We start from the raw sequence: 14,673 nt of genomic DNA, 5'->3' as shown, positions 1-14,673 counted from the left end.
TCACTCTCTCTACCCTCAGCCGCCCGACAAAGACCACCCCTACCCACTGCAGCCGTGATATGACCAATTCTAGGTCTAGTTGTGCTGACATTGACGACATACAAGCTGCTGGTCAGGACCAAGCCATCGCTTCTGTAAGGATTACATTTAGCGGCCTATATGTTCCGGCCAATTTACGTCTACGCTGCGACGACAGGCGTGAGTTATTTGCCAATGGTTTGAACCAGTTGACAGAGAGCACCATTATATGTGTTGATCAGAATATCAAACTTGAGCTGACTAAGGGAGCAAGCATGGAGGTCACACTATGGACTAGTATGAAGAAAGTTGATGCATGCGTACATAGGAGAGAAGAATATTATTTTATTCCACCAAATAAAAATCAGCAAACCATGGACGTTTTTGCATGGAAGGAGATTCCTTGGAGTTGCAAAATTAAAAGGAGATCACGTGGGGATGCAAGACAAGGCGATGTAGGATATTTTTATTTCTACCGTGCAAGCAGAAGTACAAGGCTTATACGACGAGAAGACTCGATGCGTGGAGTTGTTTGTCCTTGCAGGAAGTAGGATGGGGTCCACCAGAACAAATCAAAGATAGATGGCGCACCGTAGTTTGAAGGTTAATTAGGCAAAATTAGCTAGGAAATCCAATCTGAGATGTAAAAGGATTGGACTCTATTATTTTATGTTTCCTTTTCCTTGGTATGGCTGTGTGCGTGCGTGAGGGGCCTTAGGCCAGGTTAGTCAACATATTTAAAGGCATGGTGCGTCCATGTAACAGGGGGATTATGTTATTTTGAGATGAATTAGACACCGTGTGTGTTTCGGCCGTCGGCCATTATCGAGTTTAGAGAATTCTTGTCAAAATCTCTACTGGCGTGTGAGCTCTTGCGACGCGACGCGTAGGGGATTACAGGCTGAGCCTATACGGTTCGTCCATGTTATTCCTTCGGATTGAGGGGTTGGCGTGTTGTTTCCGTGGGATTTGTGAACATCTTCGTAAACCCGCGACTTGTTCTTGCTGCGATGGAGGTTTGTGCCGCGAAAGATCGGGCCAACAACGGATCGACCCTCGTCTCGAGGTTCGCTCCTCATCAAGTGGTATCAGAGCCCGGCGTTTCTCACGGCACTTCGGAGGAGACGGCTGGCGCGCCATCACCAAGGAGCTACTGGAGGCTCTCCGGTGACTTTTTGCTGGAGGAGAAGGGTTATGGTGCTGATCTTTTTCACACCTACTGTAAAGTGGGAGAGAGAGTTTGCACCACGACGATCGACCAGGACAGTTCGATCAATGCGGTTGGCGTAGACATGGTGGAGAAGTTGCAGCTATCGGTGACACCACATCGACGACCGTACTCATTGAGGACATGCTACAACAAGCTTGACATAACGCACCAAACTACGGTGTTGTTTTCAGTCGACAAATTTTCTTGTGAGGTTTTGTGTGACATAATTCCGACACCATTGAATTCGTGTCATATGCTACTGGGAAAGCCTTGGTATATGAAAAACATTACAACACATGACTATCTCGCCAATACATACACTATCGAGCAGGATACAAAATATGTTCTAATGGCCATGGAGAAGAATCTGTTCAAGACTTGGAGAAAAGAACGACTGCAGAAGATGAAGGAGCAAGAGGAAGAAAAGAAGGAAGCCAAAGCTGCTAATTTTTTTCGGCGCACGTTCAGTCTGCAGATTACGTTGTTGCTGGAGAGATTGGCTCGAAACCAGGGACGGTTTCGCATGAAGGGAGAGAGGATGATATGACCAATTCTAGTTCTAGTTGTGCTGACATTGACGACATACATGCTGCTGGTCAGGACCAAGCCATCGCTTCTCCAGTAAGGATTACAATTAGCGGCCTATATGTTCCGACCAATTTAAATCTACGCTGCGACGACAGGCGTGAGTTATTTGCCAATGGTTTGAACCAGTTGACAGAGAGCACCATTATATGTGTTGATCAGAATATCAAACTTGAGCTGACTAAGGGAGTGTTGGGTTCTACGGTAGGGTGCGTTGACTGCAAATTAAAATTTCCTACGTGAAGAACAACCAAGAACATGCTACGGGAGATGGATCACAGATCGTTACCACTAGACGCGTAGTGCCGTGCAGCGGAAGTAGAGTTGAGGCAACGCGTTCCCGGAGTCGCCTCGCGTTCCCAATGTCGTCTCCTCCTTGCCGGTCTCCCACGCAGCCGATCGGATCCCGTGAGCAGGTTCGCCGGAGCGGCACAGGTGCATCGCCTCTAACGGTATCCGCGCGTGCAGGAGGAACACCGTGCGGCGGACTGCTAGGTCCGATCACACAGTCGGCGGCGAGCGGAGGTGGCTATTCGCAACACATGCAAACCCTAGTGACAACGCCGAAGCGATCAAATCGCATGAGTGTGCCGCACCTCCACTTTATATAGGCATCCGTCACGGGCTCAACACTTGGGCCTCGCACGGACCCTAAAGCCCACAAGTCTACTCGGCCACAATCCGAATATAGCTCGGATCACATCCGACCAGTGTCCTCGGATCCGACCTCGTAGGTTCCTTCCCTTAAGCGTGTGACCCCTTAGGTTCAAGCCGGCTTGGTCGCAGTTCGGATCACCTCCGAACTGCACAGTTGGTAGCGGCCTCTAGCAAGGCATGCCGAACACCAAGCAGACTATGAAGCTGGTTAGGCGAACCTGTACATCACACTTTCATTCCTTTTGCCACACGATATATGTTGTCGGGCTCAAGGCGAGTCTGTCATCCTTGTGCTAGCCCGACCTCTTTCTCGTTCCAGTGATGCAGACCACTATCCGGATTATCTCATAATCCTTGTTGCATGGCCATGGTTATCCTGGTCGGATCACACGAGGGGCCCAGAGTATATCTCTCCTGGCCGGAGGGGCAAATCCCATCTTGCTCGACCACGTCTCGCAGCATGGGTCTGGACAAGCCCGAAACCTACCTTTGTAACTACCCAGTCACGGAGTAGCGTTTGGTCGGCCCAAAGCAGGTCTGTCACCATCCCGAGTACATGCGTCAGCTCAGGTCTTAGGACATAGAACGTATGTTGTACTAGAGACTCACAGATGACAAATCGTTGCGTCTCATAGTTTGGGTCTGTCTGACTCGGACCTTATCTCAACTCGGATCCGACTACGTCGAATCCGACCAGATCCTTCCAAGTCGATATTATCCGGTTAGCATCCAATGCTCCATGGCTAGTGCGACCAAGCCATCGACCGTGTCATATGCTAGTCTAGTCGTCTGCGCGTCCACACAGCCCTTTCGACTAGGGACCTTTTAGGACAGTCATCATACAATGCATAGTCCCACAAACAAGTCAAGTACTTGCTGATACACATCATTGATAATGTCCAAGGACTATCTTTATTCATAAACACATAGGAAATATCATCATACATGATTGCCTCTAGGGCATATCTCCAACAGTCTCCCACTTGCACTAGAGTCAATCAAATAGACATCGAATGCCCATAGCTCTAACGTGCCCCTCATGCTTGGGTTGTGAAAGCGGCTTAGTCAACGGATCTGCAACATTTGCATCCTTGTGAATTTTGCATAACTCTACATCACCATTCTTTACAATCTTTCGTATCAGGTGATATTTCCGATCTATGTGTCTGACCTTGTGGTGATTCCTCGGCTCCTTGGCTTGTGCGATGGCACCAGAATTATCACAATAAAGATCCAACGGTTTTACCGAGGCTGGAAAAATACCAAGATCATCCAGAAAGTTCCGGATCCAAACATCTTCCTTCGCAACTTCACAAGCTGCAATGTATTCGGCTTCTGTGGTAGAATCGGCCACTGTATCTTGCTTGGAACTCATCAAGCTCACTGCTCCTCCGTTCATGACATACACGAATCCGGACTGTGATCGACAATCATCTCTGTCGGTTTGGAAACTAGCATCGGCGTAACCCTTTACGACGAGCTCTTCCTCACCTCCATAAACTAGGAACATCTCTTTAGTCCTTTTCAGGTACTTCAAAATAGTCTTTACCGCTGCCCAGTGACTCTCACCTGGGTTGGACTGGTATCTGCTTGTTAGGCTTATTGCAAAAGCAACATCTGGCCTTGTACATATCATGGCATACATGATGGATCCGATTGCCGAGGCATACGGAATCCTACTCATCCTGCTTCGCTCATCAGATGTCGAAGGACTCTGAGTCTCGCTTAGCCTTATACCATGTGAGAGTGGCAAGAACCCTTTCTTCGCCTCACTCATGTTGAACCGCTTCAACACTTTATCTATGTACATGCTCTGGCTCAAGCCGAGCAGCCTCCTCGATCTATCTCTATAGATCTTGATGCCTAAAATATACATTGCCTCACCAAGGTCCTTCATCGAAAACTTGCCATTCAATGACTCCTTGACCGAGTTTAGCATCGAAACATCATTTCCGATCAGTAATATGTCATCCACATACAAGATCAAAAACACTACCGAGCTCCCACTTAACTTCTTGTATAAACAAGCGTCCTCTTCGCTTTTGATAAAACCGAGACCAGTGACGACCTCATCAAAACGAATATTCCAGCTTCGAGATGCTTGCCTCAACCCATAAATCGATCTCTTGAGCTTGCATACCTTACTAGCGCTAGTCGGATCGACAAAACCCTCGGGCTGTATCATATACACGTCCTCGGTTAAATTTCCGTGAAGGAAAGCCGTTTTGACATCCATCTGCCATATCTCGTAATCGAAATATGCAGCTATAGCTAGTACGATCCTCACCGACTTCAGCATCGCTACCGGCGAGTAGGTCTCATCGTAGTCAATTCCTTGAACTTGTCCATAACCCTTAGCGACAAGCCGAGCTTTGTGGATCTAAACGTTTCCGTCCACATCGGTTTTCTTCTTAAAGACCCATTTGCAACCAATGGCTGTTACGCCAAGCGGCGGATCAACCAAGTCCCAGACTTGATTCTCATCCGTGGACTTTAACTCGGATCTCATGGCCTCCAGCCATGCCTCGGAATATGGGCTCACCATCGCTTCCGCATATGTGGCTGGCTCGTCGCTTTCTAGCAACAATACATCGCGCACTCTGCGCAATCTCTCCGACCTCCGTGGTTCCGGTGCCGCTTCCACTACAGGTTCCCTGACTGACTCCGGTATGATCTCATCACCAGCCGAGCCGTCCCCGAGTGGTCCTCGAATTTCTTCGAGTCGGACCGTCCTCCCACTGGCCTCCCGACTGAGAAACTCTTTCTCAAGGAAAACCCCGTTCCGAGCAACAAACACTTTGTTCTCTTCCCGGTTGTAGAAGCTATATCCCAAGGTTTCCCTCGGATATCCCACGAATATGCATTTATCTGACTTGGGTGTAAGCTTGTCTGACATAAGTCACTTGACAAATGCTTCACAACCCCAAATCTTTGGAAAAGACAAACTAGGACTCTTCCCGGTCCACATCTCATGTGGTGTCTTGTCTACGGATTTTGATGGTACCCTGTTAAGTGTGAAAGCTGCAGTTTCTAGAGCGTATCCCCAGAATGACAAGGGTAAATCCGATTTGCTCATCATAGACCGGACCATGTCCAATAAGGTCCTATTCCTCCGTTCCGACACGCCGTTTCTCTGTGGCATACCCGGAGGTGTGAGCTGAGGTACTATACCCCGGCTTTTCAGATGATCATCAAACTCCTGGCTCATGTAATCACCTCCACGATCAGATCGTAGAAGCTTTATAGTCTTGTCGAGCTGATTCTCAACCTCGTTCTGAAACTCTTTGAACTTTTCAAAAGTTTCCGACTTGTGCCTCATCAAATAGATATATCCATATCTACTCAAGTCGTCGGTAAAAGTCACGAAGTACTGATAGCCACCTCTGGCAGTTGTGCTCATTGGACCACACACATCACTATGTATAAGTTCCAACAGCTCAGACGCCCTCTCGCAACTCTTTGCGAAAGGAGACTTAGTCATCTTGCCGAGCAAGCATGATTCACATGTCTTGAACAACCTGAAGTCAGACAAAGTTAGGAGCCCATCATCATGGAGCTTCTTCATGCGTTTCAGACTAATGTGTCCAAGCCGGCAATGCCAGAAGTATGTCGGGTTTATCTCATTAGGCGTATGCCTCTTGACATTCACGTTATAGACCGGTTCCTGTTCCAGATTTAATATAAATAACCCATCAACAATGGGTGCATAGCCGTGGAACATACCATTCAAATAAAACGAACAACCATTGTCCTTTAAATTGAATTCATAACCCTGACTCATCAAGCATGAGGCAGAAATAATGTTCCGACTAAGTGCAGGAATGTAATAACAATTATTCAATTCCAAAATAAATCCAGAAGGAAGTTGGAGCTGCATCGTGCCGACCTCCAACGCAGCAACTCTTGCTTTATTGCCGACCCTGATGTCAATCTCCCCTTGTGCCACACACCTAGTTCTTACCAACCCCTGCATCGAGTTGCAAATATGAACAACCGATCCGGTATCAAATACCCAAGAGCTACTAGGTATGTCAGCAAGGTAAATGTCTATAACATATGCAACAAGTGTACCTTTGCCTGAAGCAGCATTCCCGGCCTTCTTGCCATGCTCTGCAAGCCACTTGCTACAGTTCATCTTCCAGTGACCAGTTTCCTTGCAATGATAGCAAATGGTCTTCGAGTCCGGTCCAGACTTCGGCGCAGCGGCGGAGGTTACCGTCTTCGTGCCCTTTGCCTTAGCCTTTTTCTTGGACCAACTCTTCTTGAACTTAGCCGATTTCTGCACCATCAACACTTGATGCGTGCCTTTCTTAGTATCTTGCTCTGCCACCTTGAGCATCCCATGCAATTCAGTGAGCTTCTTATCCATGCCATGCATATGATAGTTCGAGATGAATGTCCCATAGCTGGGCGGAAGAGAACTCAGAACAGCATCAGTAGCCAGCTCATCCAAGAGCGGGAAGCCCAACCGATCCAAAGCTTGCACATATCCGATTATCTTGATCACATGTGGGCTCAGTGGATCACCTTCCTTCAGCTTGCAATCCATCAAGGATCGCCAGACGTTGAACCTTTCAGTCCTAGCCTGTGTCTGAAACATGCTCTTGAGACTCTCGATCATATCGTAAGCCTCAACATTTTCAAAATGCTGTTGCAAATCGGGCTCCATACAAGCCAGCATCAGACAGCTGATCTCCGTTGATTCATCAACGAGTTTCTGGTAGGCATTCTTAGTTGTGGCATTAGCATTATCAGCAGGTTCCTCTGGAAGTGGATCCTCTAGAACATGTTCCTTTTTATCATGCTTGAGAACAATTCTCAAGTTTCTATACCAGGTGGTAAAGTTTGTTCCATTAAGTTTATCCTTTTCCAAGATTGATTTCAATGCAAAGTTGGGTTGAGCAGGTGGTGCCATTGATCTATAACATAAAATATGCAATCACTAAGCAATGTGTTTATGTAGAGTAATTCAAGCCTTAAACAGAAATACTCCCACTGAAGTCAGCATCCCTCCGCAGACTCTCAGTGATTCAGGATCCGACTAGCGCATGTGACTAGTGAGCTTCAGCATCACTGCTAGCCAACATACCTATCCGGTAAGCAACTCCTTGCTAATCGCATCTCTATACGACTCCTGTCGGTTGGGAAGGTATCTCATACCCCGGCTCCCGACCTCCTTTGCCACAAGGCCCAAAACTGTTTTGATAGCCTTGTCAAGTTAACCTGATGCAGTGCATGTCCGTGTCCGACACGAACCCTTCAGTTCAAGGACACCCAGCAGCACCCAATTTTATGAGCCCACACTAGATGTACTTGACGTGCGAAGGTGCAACATCGGGAATGGCAATTTACTTGATATTCATGAGGGATCTTTCTACCATTCAAACATGCATAGAAAGTAAGAAGCATAACAATCCCAAATAAACATATATTGTGAAATAGTATGGTTCCTTCATGGATGTTCCTCCAGGTCGGCTCCGACTCCGATGACCATCTAGGAGCTTCATCTTGTTTGTCACGCCGGGATGCCAAGCCACCAACCTGATCTCTATTATCCAACTACTACAACTAGTAATGAATTTTACATAGAGTCACAAGTCGACACGCAGGTCGTTATTCATTGTAATGACAGCACTTTGGCTCCTGCCGGCTGACAAACATGACACGCAGGCCATGTATAAATTACACACATGCATCACATACGCATAAGCCATACTATTCACATCAAACCTGCAAAACAAAGTTATGCATAGAATCGCATTCTACCGGTTTGTGTGATCGTGTACGAAATACATGGCGCTACGCACATGGCGGTTTACGTTTCACTGTTAACCCCGATGGCGGATAACCGACCGGTAGGGGTAGGTTGTGTCACGACCTCATCGATCCCGATTGACAGAAAACATAGCCTCATCGATCCCCATGTGCAGTTGATCTCATCAACCGTGCACACAGCCGATCTCATCAATGACAACGGATCTCATCTGCCGCCTCCACATATCTAATATGCATACGATCTGAATTCCAATCATATAGCAGAGGCTCTGATACCACTGTTGGGTTCTACGGTAGGGTGCGTCGACTGCAAATTAAAATTTCCTACACGAAGAACAACCAAGAACATGCTACGGGAGATGGATCACAGATCGTTACCACTAGGCGCGCAGTGCCGTGCAGCGGAAGTAGAGTTGAGGCAGCGCGTTCCCGGAGTCACCTCGCGTTCCCGATGTCGTCTCCTCCTTGCCAGTCTCCCACGTAGCCGATCGGATCCCGTGAACAGGTTCGCCAGAGCGGCACAGGTGCACCGCCTCTAACGGTATCCGCGCGTGCAGGAGGAACACCATGCGGCGGACTGCTAGGTCCGATCATACAGTCGGCGGCGAGTGAAGGTGGCTATTCGCAACACATGCAAACCCTAGTGACAACGCCGAAGCGATCAAATCGCATGAGTGTGCCGCACCTCCACTTTATATAGGCGTCCGTCACGGGCTCAACACTTGGGCCTTGTGCTACCTCTTGAGCACTGCGTTGGTTTTCCCTTGAAGAGGAAAGGGTGATGCAGTAAAGTAGCGTAAGTATTTCCCTCAGTTTTTGAGAACCAAGGTATCAATCCAGTAGGAGACCACGCTCAAGTCCCACACACCTACACAAACAAATAAGAACCTCGCAATCAACGCGATAAAGGGGTTGTCAATCCCTTCACGGTCACTTACGAGAGTGAGATCTGATAGAGATGATAAGATAATATTTTTGGTATTTTTATGATAAAGATAAAAGTAAAGAAAGCAAAATAAACGGTAATAGAAATAACTTGTTGACGGAAGATTAATATAATGGAAGATAGACCCGGGGGCCATAGGTTTCACTAGTGGCTTCTCTCAAGATAGCATAGGTATTACGGTGGGTAAACGAATTACTGTCGAGCAATTGATAGAATTGAGCATAGTTATGAGAATATCTAGGTATGATCATGTATATAGGCATCACGTCCGTGACAAGTAGACCGAAACGATTCTGCATCTACTACTATTACTCCACACATCAACCGCTATCCAGCATGCATCTAGAGTATTAAGTTCATAAGAACAGAGTAACGTCTTAAGCAAGATGACATGATGTAGAGGGATAAACTCATGCAATATGATATAAACCCCATCTATTTATCCTCGATGGCAACAATACAATACGTGCCTTGCTGCCCCTACTGTCACTGGGAAAGGACACCACAAGATTGAACCCAAAGCTAAGCACTTCTCCCATTGCAAGAAAGATCAATCTAGTAGGCCAAACCAAACTGATAATTCGAAGAGACTTGCAAAGATAACCAATCATACATAAAAGAATTCAGAGGAGATTCAAATATTGTTCATAGATAATCTTGATCATAAACCCACAATTCATCGGATCTCGACAAACACACTGCAAAAGAAGAGTTACATCAAATAGATCTCCAAGAGAATCGAGGAGAACTTTGTATTGAGATCCAAAGGGAAAGAAGAAGCCATCTAGCTAATAACTATGGACCCGAAGGTCTGAGTTAAACTACTCACACATCATCAGAGAGGCTATGGTGCTGATGTAGAAGCCCTCCGTGATCAATGCCCCCTTCGGCAGGACGTCGAAAAAGGCCCCAAGATGGGATCTCACGGGTACAGAAGGTTGCGGCGGTGGAATTAGGTTTTCGTGGTGCTCCTCGATGGTTTGGGGGTACGTAGGTATATATAGGAGGAAGAAGTAGGTCGGTGGAACCATGAGGGTGGAGGGCGCGCCCAGGGGGGTAGGCGCGCCCCCTACCTTGTGGCTTCCTTGTTTGTTGCTTGGCGTCCACTCCAAGTCCTGTGGATCACGTTTGTTCCGAAAATCACGTTCCTGAAGGTTTCATTCTGTTTGGACACCGTTTGATATTCTTTTTCTGAGAAACACTGAAATAGGCAAAAAAACAGTAATTTGGGCTGGGCCTCCGGTTAATAGGTTAGTCCCAAAAATAATATAAAAGTGTATAATAAAGCCCATTAAACATCCAAAACAGAATATAATATAACATGGAACAATCAAAAATTATAGATACGTTGGAGACGTATCACCTCGCACGGACCCTAAAGCCCACAAGTCTACTCGGCCACAATCCGAATACAGCTCGGATCACATCCGACCAGTGTCCTCGGATCCGACCTCGTAGGTTCCTCCCTTAAGCGCGCGACCCCTTAGGTTCAAGCCGGCTTGGTCGCAGTTCGGATCACCTCCGAACTGCACAGTTGGTAGCGGCCTCTAGCATGGCATGCCGAACACCAAGCAGACTATGAAGCTGGTTAGGCGAACCTGTACATCACACTTTCATTCCTTTTGCCACACGATATATGTTGTCGGGCTCAAGGCGAGTCTGTCATCCTTGTGCTAGCCCGACCTCTTTCTCGTTCTAGTGATGTCGACCACTATCCGGATTATCTCATAACCCTTGTCGCATTGCCATGCTTATCCTGGTCGGATCACACGAGGGGCCCAGAGTATATCTCTCCTGGTCGGAGGGGCAAATCCCATCTTGCTCGACCACGTCTCGCAGCATGGGTCTGGACAAGTCCGAAACTTACCTTTGTAACTACCCAGTCACGGAGTAGCGTTTGGTCGGCCCAAAGCAGGTCTGTCACCATCCCGAGTACATCCGTCAGCTCAGGTCTTAGGACATAGAACGTATGTTGTACTAGAGACTCACAGATGACAAATCGCTGCGTCTCATAGTTTGGGTCTGTCCGACTCGGACCTTATCTCAACTCGGATCCGACTACGTCGAATCCGACCAGATCCTTCCAAGTCCATATTATCCGGTTGGCATCCAATACTCCATGGCTAGTGAGACCAAGCCATCGATCGTGTCATATGCTAGTCTAGTCGGCTGCGCGTCCACACAACCCTTTCGACTAGGGACCTTTTTGGACAGTCATCATACAATGCATAGTCCCACAAACAAGTCACGTATTTGCTGATACACATCATTGATAATGTCCAAGGACTATCTTTATTCATAAACACATGATTGCCTCTAGGGCATATCTCCAACAGGGAGCAAGCATGGAGGTCACACTATGGACTACTATGAAGAAAGTTGATGCATGCGTACATGGGAGAGAAGAATATTATTTTATTCCACCAAATAAAAATCAGCAAACCATGGACGTTTTTGCATGGAAGGAGATTCCTTGGAGTTGCAAAATTAAAAGGAGATCACGTGGGTTTGGTAGTTACAGATGCAAGACAAAGCGACATAGAATATTTTTATTTCTACCGTGCAAGCAGAAGTACAAGGCTTATACGACGAGAAGACTCAATGCGTGGAGTTGTTTGTCCTTGCAGGAAGTAAGATGGGGTCCACCAGACAAATCAAAGATAGATGGCCCACCGTAGTTTGAAGGTTAATTAGGCAAAATTAGCTAGGAAATCCAATCTGAGATGTAAAAGGATTGGACTCTATTATTTTATGTTTCCTTTTCCTTGGTATGGTTGTGTGCGTGCGTGAGGGGCCTTAGGCCAGGTTAGTCAACTTATTCAAAGGCATGGTGCGTCCATGTAATAGGGGGATTAGGTTATTTTGAGATGAATTAGACACCACGTGTGTTTCGGCCGTCGGCCATTATTGAGTTTAGAGAATTCTTGTCAAAATCTCTACTGGCGTGTGAGTTCCCGCGACGCGACGCGTAGGGGATTACAGGCTGAGCCTATACGGTTCGTCCACGTTATTCCTTCGGGTTGAGGGGTTGGCGTGTTGTTTCCGTGGGATTTGCGAACATCTTCGTAAACCCGCGACTTGTTCTTGCTGCGATGGAGGTTTGTGCCGCGAAAGATCGGGCCAACAACGGATCGACCCTCGTCTCAAGGTTCGCTCCTCATGAAGGTGCAAATACAGTCACATTTTACATATGCGAACATATCTACTGTCTAGTTGGTAGGCCAGCGTGGCAAGGGCCCGCTGTCAGCCACTGTAATAGTTCTTGCATGGTAGATTTGCAGAAAAGCCTACGATTTTTTTATTGATACATTGGGCCGCTCAAAGAAAATAAATAAAACAAGGGCTGAGGTGGGTTTCAAATGGATGACCTACAGCTAAACATATCCTGTGTACAGCCAGCAGACCGACAACAATACATGTTCGTATCGCACGACTATAGTAGGGTAGCGCTAGGCGCCGGCGCACCGGCCCAAACGTTTCGGCCGGTCCCCGCGCAGCCGCACGATTAGTGTTCCCAGGACCGCACGATTCAGTGAGTATCCCCACGCGTGTCCCTTCTTCCTCGCTTCAGATCCACCATATCCTCTGTGGTGGTTTGCGCGTAGCCCCCACCCCGCCGCTCGCTGGCTCACCGCCACCGATCGCCGGCTCACCGGGCTGCCCGCCAGCTCGCAGGCGGAGCCCGCCATGGCCGCTCGCCCTGCTGGACAACTGCAAAAAAATATCTCTGTTTTGGCAGGTTCCAGCAAAATCAATTGCTGTTTCCAGCAAAAAAATTACGAACACAGTCTCCGCCCTTGCCACCCAGCAAAAAAATCAGCGCGAGCACCACCTCGCCGGTGGAAGCAATCCCATGAGCCAGTTCCAGCAAAGAAAAATGCAGGTTCCAGCGAAAATCAATTACAGCAAAAACACTTCCGTCCCAGCAAAAAACTCAACATGCAGGTTCCAGCAAAAAATGCTGCTGGTAGAAGCAAAAACTACCGATCGTTCCAGCATCCCTGTTGCCCGGTTCCAACACGGTCACCATCCCCGCTAACCGGTTCCAGCAAAACAACCATAGCAGCAAAAAATCAGAAAAATCCACTTGTAGCAAAGGAATAGCCTGTTCCAGCAAAATTTGACACTAGTTTCAGCAAAAATAAACATAGCAGCAAAAATCCCCAAAGTCTGATTGTAGCAAAGTAACGAGCCGGTTCCAGCAAAAAAATATGCTGATTCCAGCAAAAACCACATCGCCGGTGAGCGCGCTATAGCTCCAGCTCCAGTGGGCACGTCGTCTTGCCGGTTGCAGCAACCGCAGAGCCGGTTCCAGCAAAAATCCTGGCCGGTCGTAGCAAAATTGTTAGCCGGTTCCAGCAAAAATACGGTGGGAGCAGATTTTGGGTGGGGTGGGTGGTAGCAAAAACATGAGCCGGTTCCAGCAAAAATTATCTTCGGTTCCAACAAAATCATAACATGGTTGTAGCAAAAAAATCGACTGAAAAAACACCGATGTCATGGAGATGGATGTAGCACAAATGCATCAAAACACCGGTAGTAACAAAAACCAAAAACGGTTGTAGCAAATTGGTTCGCCGGTTCCAGCAAAAACTAACGTGGCCACGAGCACCCTCATCCACCGTCGCGCCATGACCCCTGTGCATCGCCCCGGGTCGCAGCAGCAGGAGCGCCCCCCGTCGTGGTCGCTCGCGCTGTGGGGTGGACGTTGGGGCTGTGGGTTGGCTTTGGGTGCAGGTGTCCGGCGGCTGGCGAGGCGTAGAGTAGACGAGAGAGAGCTGGGATGTGCGTCATGGTGAATTTGGTAGTCTGAAGCAGAGGCGACTGGGAAAAAATGAAGAAAGGTGATGAGGATAAGAAAGGAGCGATGGGGAACAGCGGTGGCGTGGGGCCCATAGTGATGCGTCCTGCGAGCGCGTGGAAGGGTGATGTGGGGTTGAGCGTGTGGGGCTGAGAGGATGAGTCCACACGCGGGCCACACGATCGCCCTCGATCGAATGAAGCGTACGCGACCGGCGGAGCGTTTCCGCCAGCGCCGCAGGGAAACGTTTCCCTTTATCAATAGGGACCACACAATTAAAGAAGAAATCAAACCCGAAAAACAGGATCCCCACAATTCGAATCTGTGAAATTGTGGTCGCCCATGACTAAGCTAACCACCGGGCTACAATGGCACATGATGTTATAATTATATAAACACTGTTTATGTTGTTCTGCATTTTGTTCAATGTAAGAAATACAAAAAAACTTAGATTCTAGTGTTGTGACCTTCCAAAAATGTCCATGTGTTACAATAAAAAGGTACGTTAATACTAGATAATATTTCAACATTGTAAAATATATATTTGTATAATTACAAACATACGTTGCATTTAAAAATGTTCATGCATTTAAGAAAATGTTCATGACATTTAAAAAAATTAATACAATGTAAAAAATGTTCACGTAGTTTAAAAATATTTTATATCATCCAAAAGTGTTT

The sequence above is a fragment of the Triticum aestivum genome, chromosome 4D, assembly GCF_018294505.1.
Source record: "Triticum aestivum cultivar Chinese Spring chromosome 4D, IWGSC CS RefSeq v2.1, whole genome shotgun sequence".
Classification (NCBI taxonomy): Eukaryota; Viridiplantae; Streptophyta; class Magnoliopsida; order Poales; family Poaceae; genus Triticum; species Triticum aestivum.
The sequence above is the reverse complement of the archived record's forward strand: the minus strand, read 5'-3'. Positions refer to the sequence as shown.